Source organism: Chlamydotis macqueenii, chromosome 7 (assembly GCF_036417535.1).
Source record: "Chlamydotis macqueenii isolate bChlMac1 chromosome 7, bChlMac1.mat, whole genome shotgun sequence".
In the NCBI taxonomy this organism is placed as follows: domain Eukaryota; kingdom Metazoa; phylum Chordata; class Aves; order Otidiformes; family Otididae; genus Chlamydotis; species Chlamydotis macqueenii.
In genome coordinates, this window is record NC_141562.1 from 4,540,817 (window position 1) to 4,561,653 (window position 20,837).

Genomic DNA, 20,837 nt, shown 5'->3' on the forward strand with positions numbered 1-20,837 from the left:
TGTGTCCTTTCCTGGTCACCTGCCCTCGGCATTGCTCTGGCTGCGGCGCTGGCTCTGAACCTGCTTCTGCCACAGCCGTTCGCGCTGCTACAGGGACCCCTTGGGGGAAGGCTCAGCCTTGCTCAGAGCCTGGCTTTCACCCTCCCCGCTGCTTTGGGGAGGGACTGAAAGGAGAAACTGGGGGACTCTGTGACCCAGCTCCTCAGGGCTCTGCGACAGCAGGAAGACAGGAGTTAGTGCAAAGGTGGATACTCAGAAGGGCTTCAAAACCCAGACAAACCCAAGTTCAACCTCTGCATCGGGCACCCCGTTTTTTGTGTGTAATTCAGGAGTCGCAGTCTCAGTTGGCCTTGTTACTCTTTACCAAAGGACAAGTAAAACTATGACAGCAGCTGTTGGTGACCAGCAAGCAATAGAGCACAGAATAAATCTGGGGAACCTTTCAAATGTTTGTTAATAACAAATACTTAATCCTGGTGTTTAACAAAGATACAGCTTACACATCAAGGGTGCCATACTTGGACTTTTCTGAGTGGTACAAATGCTTAGACCTCCAAGAGCAAACCAGGCATACCAAGTGATCCTCGGGTGTGAGTTATGTTTAAAGGGAAGACCATCCAGACCTTGTTTGTACTTCAGAAGGAATTGGCAACAGGGCACAAGATAAATATTTTAAATTGTTCGCATGAAATTGCCACGTCCTCCAACGTCGGTGTGGTGGGGAGCGTGGAGGGGACGGGCACCACTGCTGGTGGTGCTGACTGGGGCCATATGGGGTGAGCGGAGCAGAACGGGCCCCCCTAAGGCGTTGACCAGATGGTGCTGGGCACTGCGCAGGGTGCAGTGGTGGATCCTTCCGCAAAGGCCTTGCAAAAGACAGTGCTGTGGATGGTTAGACGTTCAGACCCTTTTTGATTAAAACGGGTTCTGAAAATATTTGCAATCATTTCTGTTCTACGTGTACTCGTGGCAGATTGTTCTTTGTGAAGTAATCAGTTGACAGGTGTCTGGGAGGTGTGGGGTCTGCAGGGGAGAGGAGGAGGAGGAGGAGGTGGCTGTGAACATGAGGGTTCAGAGCCTGGGTTTGGGGAGTTGGCTGGGGGGAAGCAGATGGGCACCTTAAATTCAGGACTGTGCTTCTCTTATCTTTAAGTAAAATACCGATGTAATTTTGTCTCTAAATAAATACAAAAAAATATGTGAAATTTCAGATTCATCTGTTGAAGTTTCTTTTGTTACCTGGTTGATGTGTTGAGCATCCCTTCTGAAGAGCTTTCTCTTAGTGAACCCCGAGCACAACCGACCGCAGGCACTGAGGCAGTGGTTAGTATGTGGGATGTAACGCGCTGTTCCATAACCCTTGGATAGCTGGCTTCAGCGCCGCACTTGGCTGCGGTGGGTCCTTGCAAGCCCTGCGCGGTGCCGGACTGGGGCAGCCGATAAAGCTCTTGTGTCTGTTAGCCCGGTAGCTGGGAGCACTAGACATGTGTGGGTAAACACATTAACCCGCTGAAGCGAGGAGTAAGGTAGAGGATGGTCAGGCTGCTGCTGTGCGGCGCCCGGGCTCTGCCATGGTGACGGAAGCTGCATGGTGGTTTCCTTACTGGCCACCATCTGTCTGCTCCTGGCTGGCGCCCAGTGCTGGGGAGCAGGGACCAGCGCTGGCCCCGCACAGCACCCAGCCTGGGGAGCTGTGGGCCAAGAGGGAGGAGAGGGGCTGCCTAGAAGGTTTCCGGTCACCGTTGCGTGATAGTTCTGCATTAGATCTGTTTAATCACTTCAAAAAATAAAATTTCTGAGACAGCATTTTCACTGTATCCTAAAAGGTTTTGCATCCTAAATGCATGTATAAATTATTTATTCAGTGCATGAACTTTTTGCAAAATCTTTCTGTGAAAGAAAGTCTTGTACGGGTGCTTGTTATTAGAATATTTGTGTTTGGAAAATTTCAACGAAACCTCTAATGCTTTTGGCATTTTATGATTTGAAATTCAGATTTAAAACTTTGAATTTGGTCACCCAAAAAGAAACAGCGTGTCAGTGTAGAGTCTTAGTCCTTTGTCTGAAATTGCAGCTATGGCCCTCAATGCCTCTTTCTCAATAAAGAGAAATGTAAATCAAAAATACTTGTAATGTTGCCAGCATCTTGTCCTAGCAATATCCCAGAGTATTAAATCATACAATGAAGAAACATAGTACATATCTCCTGGCATATGAAGAATATGTTTTATGTATATCTTTGCTCTATTAATGCTCCTCAATGTTAATGAATTTATGCTTTATTTTGCTGCAGAAACTGGTAGCCAGCCTTACCTGGTAAACTGTTCATAGAAGAAACAAAAGACTGGGGAGTCAAGCTCCCCTTTTTGCTATGGCACGACTTAAGGGTAATTTGTATGAAATGAAAGATGAATGCGCGTAGGCTAACCTCTCTTAAAGATTGCTTGGCTTCTTTGTTTAATAAGGATAAAGCCCCCAAAATAAAGACTGAAGACGGAGGAATTCTCTGGCAGTTGATCTATTTGTGTTTTTAACGTAGAATATTTTTAGCCTGAGATACAAAAATACATACTTTTGTATCCAGAGAGACTGGCGTTTCCATTTATTTTAAAACCCTGGATGAGAAACAAGATACTAGACCTATTATAATGCAACCCAGTAATTAACATATGTTGGCCTGCCTCTGCCAAGGCTTTCCTATGAGTAATGCAAGTTGCACAAGCGGAAGAGTCGGGTTGTTTGTCAGCGAAGAGCTGTACCTATACGCGTGAGTGATCAGATCCTAAAGACAGCATCCGAGGATAGGATGTGAATCTGTGTTTGAATCTAAGAGCAGTTATAGTTTAAATGTCGTCTCAGCTGTGTTAGATTTGGAAAAAAATTCCCTCCCCTGTTGCCAGTAAAATATTGTCTTGTCCTATTCTCTTGTCCAGTATTAAGAAAAATGAGATAATGACTGATGGAGGAATGATATATTGTGGATTTAAATGATCGAAATGTATCCTCAGAATACAGGTCATATATCCTTGAACTCTGAAATATGCTCCAATTACTATCTTTTTAAAAGCAGATTTTGTTTCTTAACCTGAAAGTAGGCTGTTGCACACCAGGTAACGGCTTAATGTGGGCTCACAGTTAGTGACCACTCACTTCTGTGCGCTTCTCTCAATGGGACCCCATCATCTTGGTTGAAGGGACTGGGACATGGAGAGATCATAGGATTAATCAATATCTGTATACGTTGCAAGTATTAGCAACTTCCAGACACCAGAGGTTCTTTGATACTTTATCACAATAAAGAGTTATGTGTTTAATTTGTAGTTTATATTTTGACACTATCTGTTCAGCTATAAATAAAGTTGACTATGGCAGTGCTGGCCTTCAGGCTACCTTTTGATTGTAAATTCACCATTGTTTTTGCCTCAAGTGCCATTTTCAAGCTGTGCGGTGTGGGTGGTGTTGAAGAAAATAACTTGGAATACAGAAAGTGAGTTTCGGTGCTTAGCATACTCATTGGACTGACTTAAGATTGCTAGCCTTAAAATGTCTGGCCACCAGAAGCCAGGCCTATATAATAATTTCAAATAATAATGAACTTGCTCTCTCTTGCAAAATCTGCCTTTGGGGGCCTATTTAGGGTTTGTATTTTCAAGTTTCATCCTGAATGACAAATAAACAGAGATTAAATAAATAAAATAACTGATTAAAAGGCATCTCTGTTTTACTTAGAGTACTTTAGAGTTACTTTAGAGAACATGTGAAAATAGTATTAGGCTTGGCTCCAGGAGTCCTTTTTAACTTTCTGTTGTGCTTTTGTGCCGTGTTCGGTGGGGGTGGGTCCAGTTTGCACCCGGAGGCTGTTTTGCCACCCTCTCTTAAGGCAGGGTGGTGCAATTGGTAGTAATGCTTTGTAACGCTGCTTGCCTGTTTTTTCAAATCATCGAGCATCTTGTGGCTCCCCAAAAAGTTAAGTAAGGGCTGCGGTGGGTCAGAACTCCTTGGTTTGCCAATTTTTAATGTCTAGAAAACACACTAAGATCTTTTAAGAGTAAAACTGATGCATGTAAAAATCTGCTTCCCCCTCTGCTGCTGCTGTTCTAAAATGAGCAGATTTAGGAGATTTTTAGGAGATGCTGGAAAACCTAGCTTGTGAAAGGGGAAAATAGCTGGCTGGGGAAAATACGTAGTGAGAAAGGCACAGCTGGATTTACTGCCTTATCGACATTTTGGCCATAGAAAGTGGAATTCCTGTATTTGTGTTAATAAGTGCTGCGCATTCAAATACCTGTCAGAAGGCTTTGTGATCTCTTGGTACTATTTTTATCTCCATTTACACGTCAGCAGGCGTTCGCAGGTCTGTTGGACATCCGTCCTTTTGAGACGTTTATGAGTAAATGTTTCTGGCTGTCATAATTTTGGTGGGTCAAGTCCATGTTAATTGCCGCACTCTGTGCGGTTCTAACGTTTAAATACTGCCTGCAAGTAGGTTTGATTAAAATTACATCTCTAGGTGCACACTAAATACCTCTGATACCTCACCTACAAACAACTGTAGAATTGTTGGTGAGAATGACGGCTGCAGGCAATGAACGAGGACAGTAATAGAAGCCTCAGTGCCGGAGAGAGCATCATAAATCACGAGGCGAGAGCAGCGTGTGTGCTGACAAATCGGTGAGCAGCTGCACACAGCGTTTTCCAGGTAAGAATTATTGTGCCCGCTCCTGATAACTGCTCAGAAACTGCTTTTTCCTTGTATATGGGCGACTTTTCCCTGCATGGATAGACGCAGTGGTGTACACCATTGAGCTCTAGTATTTTGACTGGGAATGGTGTTTTGCCTGCTGTAAGCTACATATTGTACACTGAACCTTGGTGTATTCAAGTACGAGTTTTCTCTTTCTGGGAGGAAAATCCCCATGCTTTTTGCAGCTGATGAGTTATTTTATTTAGTTTCCTCAGAAGCTTTGGAGAGGTGTTCTTGCCAGGTGGAGAGAATGGGATGACTTGGCTTGTTTTAAACTAGCTTGCATTGTTAGCCTTTGCTGGGGGGAGTTGGGAGGAGGTGCGTATGCCTTTTAAAAAAAATAAAAAATAATAAAAAAAAAAAGCTGGAATGATGTTGTTTAAGTAAAGGAGATAAAAATCTAGTCACCCAGAAAACAATCTTACTGTTCTACTGTGAGAGAAATGAAAACTATTTTAATGAAATAATGATGGGAAACAGATGGCAAAGAGCTAGCAATTGAAATATTTTTTGAACACTAAAAAATAAGTGTCAAACACATGTTCCATATTGTAATTATAGCTAAAAGCATAACATGATAGAATATGTTTTAAAATGTTGAAGTCCTTTTTATATGTAATTCAACCTTACTCTCTTGTTTTTTGGTTAATTGACTTTAAATCTTTATAAATTAAAGGCTTAGAAGTTTTGACGACTAGAAGTTACTGCTGCTTTCCTTAGGGAAGTGAGTGTGAGACTGATGCCACGCTCCAGAAAGGTACTGCAGTTGGCAGACGTTCATGGTTTTAATGCACAGTCTTGTAAGACAACCTGTGTGAGTTTATATCCTCTCAGTTTGTCTATGATGGGAGAAAAGTTGCTATCACGCTTGAGCTGGCAGTGACTGCAGCGTGGGCCAGGCAGCTCCAGCTGTGGGGAGCTGGGTGGCCGGTGGAGGTGCCAGCTGCACCTGGCTCCCTGCCTTGGGGAGCACGCAGCCTTGCCGTGCGATGGTCTGGTATAGGCCCAGAGCTGTAACAGGCACTGCTGCCTCCGCTGTAGATGCGACGGCAGTGAAATGTGTGTGGCAGCGGTGTCCCGTCCCTGCTGTGGCAGCTGTGCTTGAGTGTCCATAAGGAGTGGAGATGCTGCTCTCTGTTTTGCTCTACTATGCTTATGGTTAGACTGCAGTTGTCTTCCTCTTGTACTTCATACTGTTTACTTAAGTCATACAAATAAAACATTCCTAAGAAATAGTCCTTTAAACAGAATCGTTTAAATGTGGGATAAATATGAATCCCAATTTACACACCATCCCTCCCACACACACTGGGCAGCAGGTTCAGGTCACTGACGAGAAAAGGTTTTTAGTTTTGAGGATGTTTTTAGTTTTCCTCTGTGTTGCTGGTTTGTTTTTTGTTGTTGTTGTTTTATTTGTTTGTTTTTTCTTGTTAGAGTTCGTTTTGAGCTGAATTAGCTACAATTGATACCAAGGTCTGCACGACTGCCTGGTCTCTGTATCACCAAAGGGTGCCGATGGGAGCACCTCCGCCAGGCTGGCGGGAGGGCCAGGACCTCCCCTTGTGCTCAGCTCCCCTGTGACGCTTCCCCCAGGGTCTCCAGCCACCTTGCATTTCCCCCAAACAGCAGCAAGCATTTGCACACACTCGGAAGAGTACACCAGCCTGGTTTTCCAGGAACACTTTTCTCTTTTTTTTTTCTTTTTTTTCCCTATAGAGTACTCTTCTGAAGCTGACAATTGTCTGAGAAGTTTTCTCTATGGTTTTATGTAACATCCATAATGTGTTCAAACACATGTTCATGTGCATTTTTGTCTGAGTCCTGTTGAACCGAATACCTCTTTCCCGCCTCACTTGATTTAATACTGAAGTTGCTGAAGGGTATCATTCATCGGCTGGTGGCATGGTGATTTTTAGAAAATAAGCTGGAGTACATGCAACTGCTCAAGCTCTGCTGCTAGCAGCACATGGTTTTGACTGCTTTGTCCCAGATGTGACCACCGTCCTGCCCTTTCCCCCATCCCCTCTGCCAACAGGAGCTGCAGAGGGAAGGTGTGTGGGTGTGCCAGATCCCGTCTGTGCCACGTGTCTCTTCCTTTAGAAGATGGTGGGAAGTTATGTGTTTTGGAGGTGGTGCTGGCCATGCCAGGGGTTTATGGGCACTGGGAAAGGTAGAGCGGACAACATGGGAGCAAGGGACCATCACTACATCACACAAGCCAGAGTGGGTGGCTTGAGTGTGGAGCAGCATCTTCTACGGTTTTCTTCATTCACTTCTCCTGACCAGGCATTAACAATACCGTTAGTACTGTGGGAGCTGTACCATGATGCCTAGTATAAACATGCTGGTCTGTGAGAAAGATGGACAATCCCTGTTTCCATCCTCAGGCTGTGGTTTTGTGCTGTCAGGACTACTTAAGCCTCTTGGTTCCCTACCACATGTTATTCTCACCCTTATGCTGTGTTAGCATCAATGTTTGTGCAGGTGCACGATGAATCAGACTGGTGAACTGATGAAGATGAAAACAAAAAAACCCTTTTGTGTTTCTGTATAGGTTCTTCCTTCTCACCCCCAGCCCCTTGGATCAGTTCCCCAGTCTACTTCCCTGTGTGGTCGCAGAAATTGGCATGGAAGCACCACGTGGGCAGCAGCGGAGGACTGGGAAGCTGAGCTGCATTGGCAGGGGTGGAGATGGGAAAGAGTGCTTTAACTAGCACTCCTACCTCAGAAAGTCAGATGGATCCAGAGCCTCACAATTAGCAGAAAATCATAAACCCAGTTCATAAATAGATTGGATCAAGTGATTAAAACCACAATTTTTTGATGTGCATGAACTGGTTTTCCTATTAGTACCAGAGCATCTGTTCCTGGGGGCAGGTAGATTCTCACTAAACTAAACCATACATTGCATGTAACCTTCTCCATGTAAGGCACCACTTGTCGTCTGTTAGTACAGCCCCTGGATCTGTTCAGGAGTCCTGAAAACAGGAACCAAGCAGAGCAGACTGTGCCCATGCCTGACTCCAGCTGGTTCCTGCCTAAAGCCTCCATCGAGTGTACGAGCTTGGGAGGCTGGAGGCCTCTGCTACCTCCAGCGACGCACCCTGGGGAAGTGAAGTGATACTGGAAGCGCTTAGTTTGCAGCTGTATTGGTGGTCTGTGGTTGAGGGCACCAGGGAAGGGTGGCAAAGCCAGGGCTACTCACCACAGAGTAGTCTCCCAGTAGCCTTGTAGCTCCCTGTGCCCAGTCGGGCCATGTGGGAGCATCCTTGTTTGGTGCTGCGTGGTGCTCTCCCAGGGTTGGGATGGGTAGTTTGGGATTGCTGGAGAACCTGAGCCTTTAAAAACTCTGTCGTACCTCCTGTGAGGTGGGAGTGTATGAGCTGGTGCTGAAACCAGCTGTGGTACATCCTGCTGGTTAGTTCCTCCAGTTTGGACAGTGTTCCCCATGCTGTGCAGCTCTCTGAAATGTTTACATAAGGTGACTCTGGTTTACACAGACTGGAAGCCCTAATGTGGATCTTATGGGACACATTGGTTTTTTTTTGTTTGTTTGTTTTACTTTGTGGTTGGTTTTTTTTTTTGTTGGTTGGTTGGGGTTTTTTTTTTTTGTTGTTTGTTTTTGGACAAACTGTTTCAATGGAAATTGATTATTTCCTTTTCTGTCCAACCATGCCATGGGAATGTTACAGTGTACAATCTGGCAGAAGGTAGCGCTAAGTTTGAAGCCCATCCTCCCCAATGCTTAGTATGGCTAGAGGACACTTCTAGCACACACATCCATGATGGAAAAAGCTGCAATGTATTGTCACAAAGCACTCGGTAAAATGGAAAGCTACAAGCTGGGAGAGGTATTCCCGCTAGCGTCTACTCTTCCCATCCTTCCTGCGGGGAGCCAGCAGCCGGTGGGCGACCTCCTCTTGATGCCCACGTGGGGCAGGCAGCTCCTTTCTGGGAGCAGCGGCCTCTGCCGAGGCCACCTGGCACCTGCCCCTGGCTGCGTGCCTCTCCCGCTCCCTGCTCAATTTTTTGCAGTTTTAGAGCCTCGTTTGGGGGCTGAAGTGCTGCAGAAGGAGCTGTGCCAAAGCGGTGCCTTTTGCACATTGTGCAGTGCCTGGCGCAATGAGGGCCCTGGTTGGTGGCTGGAGGTCCTGGGCACGGTGATAATACAAATAACCCTTTCTATTAAAATAAGTGTGTTGTCTAAATGACAGTTGTGACTTCAAAGGACCATGGCATGCTGTGTTTCTCTGCTCTCTGTTTTCAGTGGTGTTCTGTGGCTCCGGGTGCAGAGGCTGGAGCTAACAGATCAGCACGCAAGTGGCCGTGTCGCCTTGGGGACCGTGGAGTAAGTCACTCTGGCTGGCTTGTGGGTGTAGATGAGTTATATATGCAGGGGCCTTACGGTCCTATGGAATTGGATGTTCTCCCTGATCATTTGGCACGTGTTAGTTACTAAAGGATGTTCTCTCTCTTTGTGCCGTATGCGAATGAAGTGCCACGGGCCTATTGAACAGAAATGCGTGAAACAGTCATCTTCAGCTTTTGGACAAAATTTCCCCAAATAAAAGCAAGTTAAATCCTTAAACTGGCTGGTATTTGCATGTATTTAACGGTGGACACTTTAGGCAATCTCAGTGGAGTATTCCTGAAACTTTGCTCATACCTGAGGTTAACAAGTACTTACCTACACGGGTGACCTGGGTCTAGGCTTTGTCCCCATGTTGGGAACAGATTTTGAGTGGATTGCTGCTTGGGGTACAACACAGCATAAAGATTTTGATGAAGAAAGTCATATTCAGATTGGAATACAGCTGATAACTTTGTATGCAGATGTTCTTTACTGCCAACCTTTATTTTAAAATAGCTTTTAATAGCTCCAATTACTGTTTTGAATTTGTTTAAAATCAAAATTCTTCTCAGACCTCAGCAAAAATTAAAATGACTTAAGGTTGAAAATAGAAATTGTGAGTATCCTCATGTCCTGCCTTCATTATCTGTCAAAATTTTGTTTTTATGTAAAAACTGAGTTGTTGGAAATTGCTTATTTTTATAAAGCAACTGATTCTTGAAAATGCCTGAAACAGACATATTCTGTGAAGTGCAGGGCCTACTATTTCTGAAAACTTTACATTTTGAAATATGAAGTGAGGCATCCAGACATTGCCAAATTCTTTCAAGTTTTTCAGGTTTATAGACCACTTCTAAAAATCAAGGGCACAGTTTAATTTTTTGCAGAGGTTTTGCTTTTTCTTTTCCTGATTGGTACTTTTAATTATATTCCAAACAAATCACCATGCTGAAATCTTTCTGTGTGTCAAGATATTAAGAGTAACATAGCATAAGCCTCTTCCATGAATATTCATTGTGATATTTTGTAACTGTATCCGTTGAGCAGCACTGATTGAATTTAGTGAAATTGTATTGTTCAAAATCCTTTTCATTAATATATTAAACTCTTAGCATATTATTGAAATCAGTTTGTATACAGCCATTTGATTTTCCTTCTCTAGCTTTATCCAAGGCAAGAGAGTGTTTGCAGCCATTAATGTCATGTTAGGGAAATTTGGGCTAGAATTTGATGAGATGTTGTATTCCGGTAGCTGCAAGAACTGTGCAGATTTCGGAAATTAATGGTGAGACTTCAGTTGCACTCCAAATTAATAAAAACGTATAGAAGACATTATTTATATTGAAACACAAAATAAATGTTCGGTTTTCTTTTGAAGAGAAAATTGTTTGGGCAATTTTGACTATTGGTGAATCACTCTGCCAGCCTTTGTGGTTTTAAAGCCAGAATGCATACACTTTAAAGCATTTAAATTTTTTTTTCTGTCCTATTTCACTATCAAAGGCTCTACAAAAACAGAGGAAACTGCCAGATGAGCTGGTCTATAGGAAGAAATAGTTAAAGTAGCTAAGCACAAGTGCTATCAAACACATAAACAAACCTCTAAAAGTGTGACATTCATATTAAAATAATTAACATACTGTTTTAAAATATTTCTTATGACTGATGCTGAAGAAGGAAAAAGCTAGAATGTATGATGTTTGAAATGACTGAGCCTTGTTTAATTTGTTCTTTTTTTTCCCTTCTGAATTGTACAAGTTGGTGGGGAAGGCAAAGAGCAGGCTGAGCCCTGCTTCCTGGGAGCGAAGTGCTGTGCCCTACCCTGGTGATCCGGGAAGGGAATGCTGCTGCTGCTTATGCTCCCAAAACTTCCTTTGTATCTTTCCAAGTTTTAATCATTGTGAATGAAACTTAGATTACACTATTAAAAAGTTCTAGGGTTGGGGTTTTTTTTTGGTTGGTTCGTGTTTGTTTTGGTTGGTTGGTTTATTTTTGTGTTTTTGTTTGTTTGTTATTTAAATCCTGAAACTCATTTAAACTCCCCCTGCCTGTAGAGGTCAAGGGTTTATCCATGCACACCAGGGAAATCACCACTGAGGCACATGAGCCTCCTTGTTGCTAACTCCCGTGTAAGTAACTCCTATGTAAGTGCTTGCAGGAAGAGAGTAAAATGGATTTACAGCATGCATTTAGTACCCTGCTCAAACTAATCTGTGTGAGATTTCAAAATATGTACAGTTATTCAAGTTTCAGTCTAGTTCTTTGACAATGTTTTTGCAAAATGCTAACCACTTAAAAGCAGCTTGGGGTTTTTGGTTTTGGATTTCCATGTTGCTGCTCCTCTGTTCGCGAGCCAGGCAAGGCAGGATAGGGATAACACGTGAAACTGAGAAAGCAACTCACTTTGTTGACTCCAGCCACTCAAGAACCAGGTGATGTACTGAGCACAAGGGAGGAAAATGACAGTCACAGTCCCATAAATATTTATGTACATAGCTAAGGTTAGACATAAAAATGGTTTTTTAAACTTAGTTGAACTCCTTGCATGTAAAGTCAAGAATGTGTGTAAATATTTGCAGTCTGGAACCTATTTCAGGTTTTAAAAATATTTAAAGTACTTTAAAAATGCTTTTTTGTTTTTAAATACTGCAAGGCCCTGTGCCACAACAAGATGTGTTCAGAGAATGCAAGACCGGCGGCATGGGTAATTCTTCCCGGCAGCAGCGGCCAAGGTAACAGCTGGCTCACCGACTTGCGGGATGCTTTTGTCTGCGCGTCGGGGCTCTCTCAGCAAGAGTTAAGTGTTCAGTTAGAGGGCAGGAGGCTTGGCTTTGGGTCACTGAACTCGGGGCTGCGGTTGTCTGATTCAGCTAATTCTTCCCATCCAGACTTCTCAAGTAACTTTGAACAGATTGCGTAGACTCCGAGTGCCTGCGCGTCCTAGTAATAAAATGGGGTTAATTATACAATCTTCTACCTCTTGTCTCGACTTCTCCAGTTTTTGTGCAAAAGCTAGTTGCAGAGTGCTACCGTAAGATAACTTGTGAGGTCCCTGCAAGTACAGGTGTCGAATTCAGAAGGGATTGTATTTTTGTAGGGTCTCAAAAGCTCAGGATATATTAGTCTTTGTCTTCAGAGCTGTGGTTTTTACTTAATTTACTAGCTCCTTGTGTGAAGGTAGCAACATTATCCTAGCAACCTGCTGTCTTCATTTGGGCTTTCAGAGTATTTTGTGTATATGTATATGTTTTCTTAGTAGTGAGCGACTGGAAACATGTGCAAGCCAGCCATGTGCTGATGTTGCGCCGACTCCAGCTCTCACCCACCCGCCCACTTTCCTTCCTTCCTTCCTTGGAGAGCTGGCAAACAAATTACAGCCTCAACGCGTGTGCAGCTCAGGCAACGGCCCGCTGGGGGAGAACATTTGGATGCCAGATCAGTGTCTCATTAGGCATTTCTTAGTGTATTTTACAAGTCTGCGGACAAACAGTAGTTAAGACTCAGATGGAGAAAAATTTATATGCTCCTGGCAGGAAAGAGGGGGCTGGGGATAGGCAGGGGTGTTGCTGCTGCACCCAGGGCGGTCCCGCACGGCCAAAGATCGGGTACTGTGCCCTAAAAGCTGGTGGGCAGGAGGGGGTGGGTGCCTCTCCTGATGGCAAGTTTTGAAATGCCAGATTAATTCATTCCTTTCTGCTTAGAGACGAGGTGTAACAACAGATCCTGCACAGAATGTTGGGGTACGTGTGTGGGGTGAATGTGAAATTGGGCTGTATCTGCTCAAAGCCTTCTCAATGAATGGTAATTTGCAAATTCATATGGTGGGATCAGATGACTTCAAATGTGTTTTTAAGAGAGGGTTAAAATAAACATTAAGCTTATGTTTCCTTGTTGGTGTCATTGCTGTTTTACCTATTAGAATCTTAATGGCAATGTTTTCCTTTCTTTTTCACAAACAAGATGACCTTGGCAGTTAATGACCTGCTTACAGGCTTTGGCATGGCCCTGGTGAGGAGGGGGTATTCGTCATGTTTATTCAGTAATTTTGCATTGTGTAAGGAGACGCTAGCCACTGGCTGTGAGGAGGCAGTGAGTGAAGCCGTATAAAGGGATTTCACAACCAGGAGGAGGGTGCCTCCATTTCAGGGGCATTCCCCCCTCAGTTCACACGATGCAGAAGCTGAGGAGGGGGCTGGAGGGCATGATGTGGGCTGATTTGGGGTGGGTCCATGTGTGGTGGCGGCAGTGTTGGCGCAGCTGCCTGGTGCTGTGGAGGCAGGGGAGAGCAGCTGGTCCCTCGCCAGCACGCTCGGGTGCTTTTTGCTGCACAGCTGGAAGCTGAATGGCTTCGCTTCAGCGGAGGGAAGCTCGCCCCTCGGCACCCGTGTAGCCACGCTGTGCAGACCACCGCACCACAAAGCAGGGCCTGATGTGGGGGGGACGCGAGCCAGCAGCCCTGCTGCTGCTTCGGCTGCCCTTCGGCAAAGAAACTGTTAAACGTGGCTGTGCGTCCTCTACATATCAAAAAAGCCATAAATAAGTAGTACCAGGCCTTCATGACCCACATCGCGCTTATGGCCAGAGAAATGTTCAGCGTGCTTGGTCTGCAGATACTTGGCGCCGTGCTCTGCCTCTGCGTACTGCAGCTGCCGTGCTGCAGTTGGGAGCTTAATGAATAAAACCGAAGCTCAAAACTCTTGAGTATAAGTTTTTTGTTGTTGTTTTTGTAGGGAGGGAGAGGCATAATGAGTTGTCGGTTTTTGTTTGTTTGTTTGTTTTTGTTTTTTTTTTTTTTAAATTCAGGATTACTGTACAAAGAGGTGTTATGTGTGAATTGCTGCCCTGGTAATCAATAAGCTGGTGCCTTGGAAAGAATTTCTGACTTTGGAGCAAGTAATTTGCTTTTTATGTTGCTTGGTCATTTTTTCCTCCGTGTTGGCTGTGAGGGAGGCCCAGTTAGGCAGGGGAAAAAAAAAAAAAAATCATGGGGCAGGTGGGTGGAGGGCTCCTGTTGTCTGTGCTGCCGAAGGGGCGGCGGGGAGACTGCGACCACGTGAGCAGTAATTTTATTTATGTTGGTCCCCTTTCAAACTGTCACACTAAATCTGTTTTCCATGTCACTTTGTAAATCATTATATAGGATTAGAGCTTTTACCAGCATTTAAGAATTCTGCAGTCATTTTAAGGACTTTCCCCCTCCCTGGCTCAGCCAAGCGGTTCCTATTCTTGCTGGTATTCCTCGCTATTTAAATAACGCCAGGCCTGATTAGGAGGAAATGGTCTCTGGAAGGCAACCGACATTTTCAAAAGCGCTGTTCCACAAAGGAGACTTTGAACTGTGCTAAGACTTTAAAAGTTGAATAATATTTTGAATGTTATAGTTCTAATGTTTTCCTATTGTCATGGGAGACTTGGATCGAGTCCCAGGATTGTGGTTAACTTTGCCTCCACACTTAGGCCTTATTTATTACCATTGAGGAGATGAACTTCAAGCTACTTCACCTCCTTTTTTTTTTTTTTTTTTTTTTCCCTCTTCTCCTCCTTTCCTGTTAACTCTTAAAATTAAGACCTCTTTTTTGAAAAGAGATTAAAGTTGGCTTATTTTTCAATGGAGAGATGATGAAGACGAGCTATCTCTGGGAGGCGACGGAGGCTGTGGCATGGCTGCTGGCACCCCGCACCCCTCCCAGCCATGTTGGCACCTCCAGAGCAGTGGAGGTTGTTAAAAAAAGTAATGTGGAAGGATCAGATGCTGTGTGTAGACATCAAAATTAGGCCCATAAACATCAAAACTGAGAAGGAGGGCTGTGCTATCCTGAGGCACAGGCAGCTGGGCTGCACTTGCCGTCCCGCCGGTAGCGGGGTTTCGGCACTGTTCTGGCCAAGGCCTTGATCTTGCGCGCAGCTGGCTGTGGTGAACTGGGCGGGTGATGTTTGGTGGGGCGTTCGGGGCTTGGACCCGCGTTCGCGGCTCAGCCCCGCGTTCACCGGGTGAAGTGAAACAGCAGAAACCTTTAAGCTTCATCGGGGAGGAAGCCCAAAAGGCCTTCAGAGAGGTACATGACAAGGGGTGCAACTCAGGTGTGTGGTTCTCACAAATGGGTCTGTTTTCATTCAGGGGTCTACTGGAGGTGCAGTTTAAGGAGCAGTTTCAATGGAACAGTATTTTTTGGGAAATAAAGGTAATAATTTAAGGACATTTATGCACTTATTAAGCTCTGAGAAAGCTGCATGAACTATGATAATAAAATTCACCATGCTGTTACATACTGGTCAAATCATGGCCTCTATTGTTAGGCATGGGTTTTTCCTGGCGTCATTCCCCCCTGAGGATTTATTTGGCATAAGGTATGATTTATTTGACATCACATAATCTGCGTGCAGTAGTCATGAACCCTTGCTTTGTGGACGCAGGGTCTAGGGTTGCCGTTGGTCGGTGCAGTCTCCCAGGGCCCATCTTCCGTTAGTATGTACTTCCTGCTCGTTCCCAGGAGCCTAATTATTAATGTAATAATATGTAATAATGGCTTATCGGACCAGATTATGTTAGCGTAACCTGCTTTTACCATAAGTCAATGTACGTTAAAAGGGTTTGTTGGTTTAAGTTGAAAGGTGGGTATGTTTCTCTGCTGAATAAATGTTCCTTTCCAGCTTCCGAAAGAACAGAAATCCCCTTCTATGTAACAATTTTAGTATCTGCTAAATGCAAAATAAAGGTAGTTTCATAGTTGCATTTTTGGCCCAGGTGAAAATGTGATAAACGAAGCATGCGGCAGAGGAAGGGGAATAACCTAATCAGATGCTAAAGAGACTTCATGAATATTAAGTACTTTCCACTGAAGCAGTCTTTTTAATAGTCTGAAACATTAATAGCGATATGTCTGCCTGCATCTACACCAGCTGTATAAGAGAGATAAAAGTCCCAGTTTAACGTGATTTTTATCAGCTTGCTCATGCTAGTGTTCGATTTACGGAAGTAGTCAATTTGCATGTTGGAAAACAGCTTTCTAACAAACAGGACTGGCTGTACGTGCAAATAAACAGTGTAGGTGTCACTTGGTTCTTCACCTAGGGAATAATGGAGTAACTGATGGTAGTTTAAATACTTGGAGTTCTTTGTTCCTCTGCCCCCCCCCCCCCCCCCCAAGGTGTTCAGCCTTACTGCTTAGAGTTGTACTTAGTGATTCAAGAGTAAACCTGTAAATGCATGTTGAATATTTTCTGGTAACTAATTATAGCAACTGTTTGTTCCCAACTTAATGAATTCCCTTTTAGTGTTGCCTGCATTCAGTCTGTTACATATATTGCAAAATAATGATTGTGATAGTTTGGTTTTTTTAACATGTGTGTTGTAAATGGAAGCTGTGCTGGTAAAATAAAGAGAGATTTGGTTGTGACTGTCCTCTGACTGTCTGTGGATATTTAAATTTATGCTCACTGCATATCAGGAAGGTACTTGGAAACTTTTGCTTCCTCAAACCAATTGTATTTTCCTGCTTAGTTTTCTTGTTCTTTTGGATACCCCAAAAGGGAATGCTAAGGAAGTACCTCTTACATTTGATGCTAGATGTAAGTTTTACGTATGTTTAAGTGGATAACTAGATAGTGTTTAAAAACAAAAAAAACCTCACAACAACAAAAAAAAAAACAACCCACACAAAATCTCCCACTTTGGGCTTGTCTGTTCGATTTCCTGCTCAGAAGGGCTGGTCTGCTCTGCCCCTTCCTCCGACATTTCTGCTCCTGTTCGGGAGCTGCTGAAGTGTTTGCTGTACTGAAGTGAACCAGGACCTGCTTCATGTGCCCTCTGCGTTTGCAGGCTGTGATTTATACGGGATTAACAGCAGCTGAACTGTCCCTCCAGAACGCATCAGGTGGGCAGTCTGGAGCAGGACTCCACCTCTAAACTTGTGAATCGGAGCACAATTAATACAGGTAACTCTTCTGTCCAGATGTGTTTGCTCTTTGCTCGGGGAGCAGAGCCTGAGAGTAGGATGCAAGCTAAGCCAGCTTCATATATGAACCTCAAAGGTGAATATGTTGCATGCCTCCAAAATAGCTGAGTGCAAGAAAACAAGAAAGAAAAACGGAGCAGCGTTTCCTACCGATTGTTTGTGTAAGGTCTGGGCTGCGTTACACATCTGGAAGCCGCTTGCTGCTCTCCGTGCATTTGCTAGTGATTAGGTGTTTTTCTCTGTGGTGCTCGTAATTTGAGATCTTGCTATGGAGTTAGGGGGGAGTTTCTATAGAAGTAGATACAGTACTTTCTTCTGTAGCAGGTTTTTAAAAGTGTTCGTATTGATCCATTTGAAAATCTATCTCCTCTAATAACTCAAATTCATTTCTTACAAAACTAGAAATGACTAAATTGCTGTTGTCAAGTAAAAAAAAAGAAAAAAGTAGATGGGAAAGGATCTCTCTCTACTTCTGCAGCAGCTCTTGTTTGTTCCATCTGATGTATTCCTCCTGTTACTATGTTGCAGACTTCGTTTATCAAAATAAGTGAGTTAAACCACTGTTAATACCAGTGCTTGAAAATATTTTGTTTATGGCCTTTGGAAAAGTTGAAGTTAAGAGATTAAAAACACAGAAGGAAAACTGTTGTTTTTTGTTTTTTTGTTTTTTTTTTTTTTTTTTTGCAGGGGAGATATGGAGCCTTAAAATTACTTTCCTTAAAACTGTAACAGTATTTATTTGTTCTCTCTCAAACCTAAAAAATTGACAGGAATAGTTCTCTGTTAGGTGTTGTTGCCAGGCTAGCTGAAAGACGAAGAAAGACATAGTGTCTTTGGGGATTTCTGGGAATAGATGCTGGATATTTCATGGAGATCCTTTCCCAACTGATATTGGAAATTTCAACTTGCCTATGTATTTAAAATCCTTGCTTATGATTCAAAGAAGCCTCTACAAGCTTTATTTGTGGTATCGCATTGTGGCATCTTTTTAGTAGCTGTGATAGTAGTTTGGGGTTTTTTTTAAGTGAAAAAAAAGCCTTCTAGGATGAAAACGACAGACTAAAGTAGGCTATTTGCTGCAATACAACGTATTTTTTAATTATAGTCTCTGCACTTCCCCCCTCCCCGATTTTTTTTTTTTTTTTTTTTTTTTTTTTTTTTTTTTTTCCCTAGTGTCAATAGCAGGGGTTTGTAAGACTTTGGGACAACTGCTTTTTTGGGGAGCTGAAGACCTTGTGTCTGTAGCTTTCTTGGCCAAATTAGTCAATATTAGTGGTGCACTGTTTATTGCACCATAATGTGTAAGCCCTTTTAGTTATGGACCAATAACTCATGAGTTACACAGTGGTGTCTGAGTGATTTGGAGCTCTCCTGGAGGGAGAACGGAGTGGCATGAAGCTGTGGTAACCATATTTTGCCCTAGCGTTTTGTGCATCAGCTGTGTAGCATTTTTAGTTATTGCTAAAATTTGTGGTAGGAAGCTGCCTGAAATGAAATGTGAGGAACTCTATAATAATAAAATCAATTGGACTGTTTCCCCAGTAATTCTAGAGCCTGATGCATCATTAATGTTGGTAATACAGTGGCTGTCAGATCACAAACTTCTCAATAAATGTGCAGCTGGCAGGCTTTGATGGAAATTGGAGGCAAGCAGAGAATGAGATTTAGGGCTTTGATATATGGGGTGTCAGCCATGTGATGAAGTTTTTATCAATTTCTGTCACTTCTGTCTCTTATGCTCACTACATATGTGGTCTTCCTTGCAGTTTCTGGTGGCGCCTGAAATAGCCGCACCTTCTAAATGTTTAGTAATAGATGTTAAAAGAAGAGCTAACTGAACTTTCAAATACTTTGTTCTGTATATGGTGGCGTTAAATTGGAAATGTAATGCAGTAATCGGCTATTACACAGTTAGTGATTTATTAGCCATGATAATACTTCTGATGGAAACTGGAAGCAGAACTAGTCATCAAGGAACTTGCATGAATACAACACTAAAGCGATTGTTTAGTATCCTAATTAGCAACCTGTACTGAGGAGGCATCAGGAGAACCAGTCGAGTGGCTTTTCCAGTCCTTCTGACTCCATTTTTTTCTTGTTTGTGTTTTAAACTGCTTAGTAAGTCAGGATTTCTCCATATCTTTAGACTAACCTGTTTGAAAGACTAGACCTAGAGCAGTTACTTGAAAAAATCAAATGGGTATGTTGCAAATCCCTGTCCACGTTCATTTAGGTCAGAATTACATAAACAGCTGGAAAGTGGCACAAATAACGGCAACACAAAGGAAAAATAAACAAACTGGTTTGCTAAGAGTAAATACTGATAAGGATGTTTGAATTTGAGCACCATCCACTTCTGCATTGTGAGGAGCACAAGCTTTCGTCATGGGCTGTGCTGATATACATGTTTATGAAGTTGGGGTGTGAATTTTTCTCTCTTCGCACTCTTACAACAAAATGAGATCTCCAGAAACACAAAGCAAGCCCTTGCCCATTATAAGGGGTAAGTTTGTGACTTTGTGTTGCATTAGTAATAGCTTTGGGTGGCTCTGGGCCAAGGTTTGCTGAAATAGTTTCCCAGTTGTAACTCCTTGCAAGCAGTGTAGGACAAGTGTGTGCACTTTGAGCTGCGCTGTTGCAGGAGGGGGCGTCCCTCCCTTGCAGAGTTGTCGTTCATTTTGATCTCAGCAAACTTCAGTGGAAAACGTTTTTCTTGTTTGGATTTTTGACGTGATAAAAGTGAGTGTGCAGATGGTTTGTACATAAACCTCTAAAGCATAATGATTTCTCCCTTGGCCTACACATTCTGCCAGGGAGGATGTAGCTGGTACTTTTCATGCCTGAAATCCCATGAAAATGATTAGTAATGTAATCCTGCATAAAATATATTACAGTAGGTTAGTTAAAAGAAATGCCCTTTAAAAAATTGATAGGCTGATTATCTGTGGGGAGGTATGAGACTGAAAGAGGAATTTTTTTTTCAGCATAACCTAACTCTTTTTTGGTAGTTCAGAGCTGGCTAATGCCTTATCCACGTTCCTGGATTTGCTGCCATTTTAGCTATGATTATTCTTTGAGCTGTGTTCAACTGGCAAAAGTTGAGCAAAAGTATTTGACCTTTTTTGCCCCCTTGGGATTGCTTGCATCTGTACAAAAGCAGTTTTTTAGTTCTGAACACGTGCAGAGAAGGCAAGGCACTATGCCTGCTGATTCACTGATGCCCAGCGTAGCTCAGTGGTGTTCCTGTAGGTTGTGAATACTTAAGATTGTTCGGGCACACTGGCAGTTTTGGGTAGGGCAAACAGAGGATTCGGTTCTAAGCACTGACAGGAGTTTCTCTATCTGTCAGCCATGGGTTAAATGCCTCAAATGATACTGTAATTTACCTGTCCCAGAATTTGCTGTACGTGTTGGTGCTGAGCATCTGTCCCACAGCAGCATAAAATGAAGAGTTGTGCTCCGTGGACAGGAAAAGGCTTCCCTTATCCACAATTTTTTTTTTCCTCTAGCTATTTCATGAAAGCAGTGATATTTCACTACTAAAGGTGTTTAATGTGAGTAGAATTGCCTAAATAGATCTCATTCCACAGTAGCCCTTTAGAGCTGCTCTGAGCTTGTACATGTGAGTTTCCAGGAATTAAATCTGGAGGGGTTGTTTTTTTGTGTGTGTGTTGAATGCCAAGCTTAGCTTTTGGGGGTTAAACTGTGGTGTTTGGGTACGAGTAGACAATATTCATTTTAGTAAAAAGGCTCTGCATCTAGTGCTTAGTGTCATAGGCAGATGAAA

The 20,837-nt window shown here is 43.2% G+C and overlaps 1 protein-coding gene across 6 annotated transcripts in view; it reads left to right on the plus strand.

Annotated features, from left to right (window-relative positions):
- ZMIZ1 (zinc finger MIZ-type containing 1) overlaps positions 1–20,837 on the plus strand; it is a 359,859-nt gene that overhangs the window by 8,566 nt on the left and 330,456 nt on the right. Inside the window, exon 1 of one of the 6 annotated variants that reach the window (XM_086752206.1) lies at positions 16,631–17,030. The exons of the other annotated variants lie outside the window; for them this stretch is intronic. The gene's annotated coding sequence lies outside the window, so the exon portion shown is untranslated. Of the gene's footprint in view, positions 1–16,630; positions 17,031–20,837 lie in introns of those variants that run through there. 6 annotated transcript variants of the gene reach the window in all.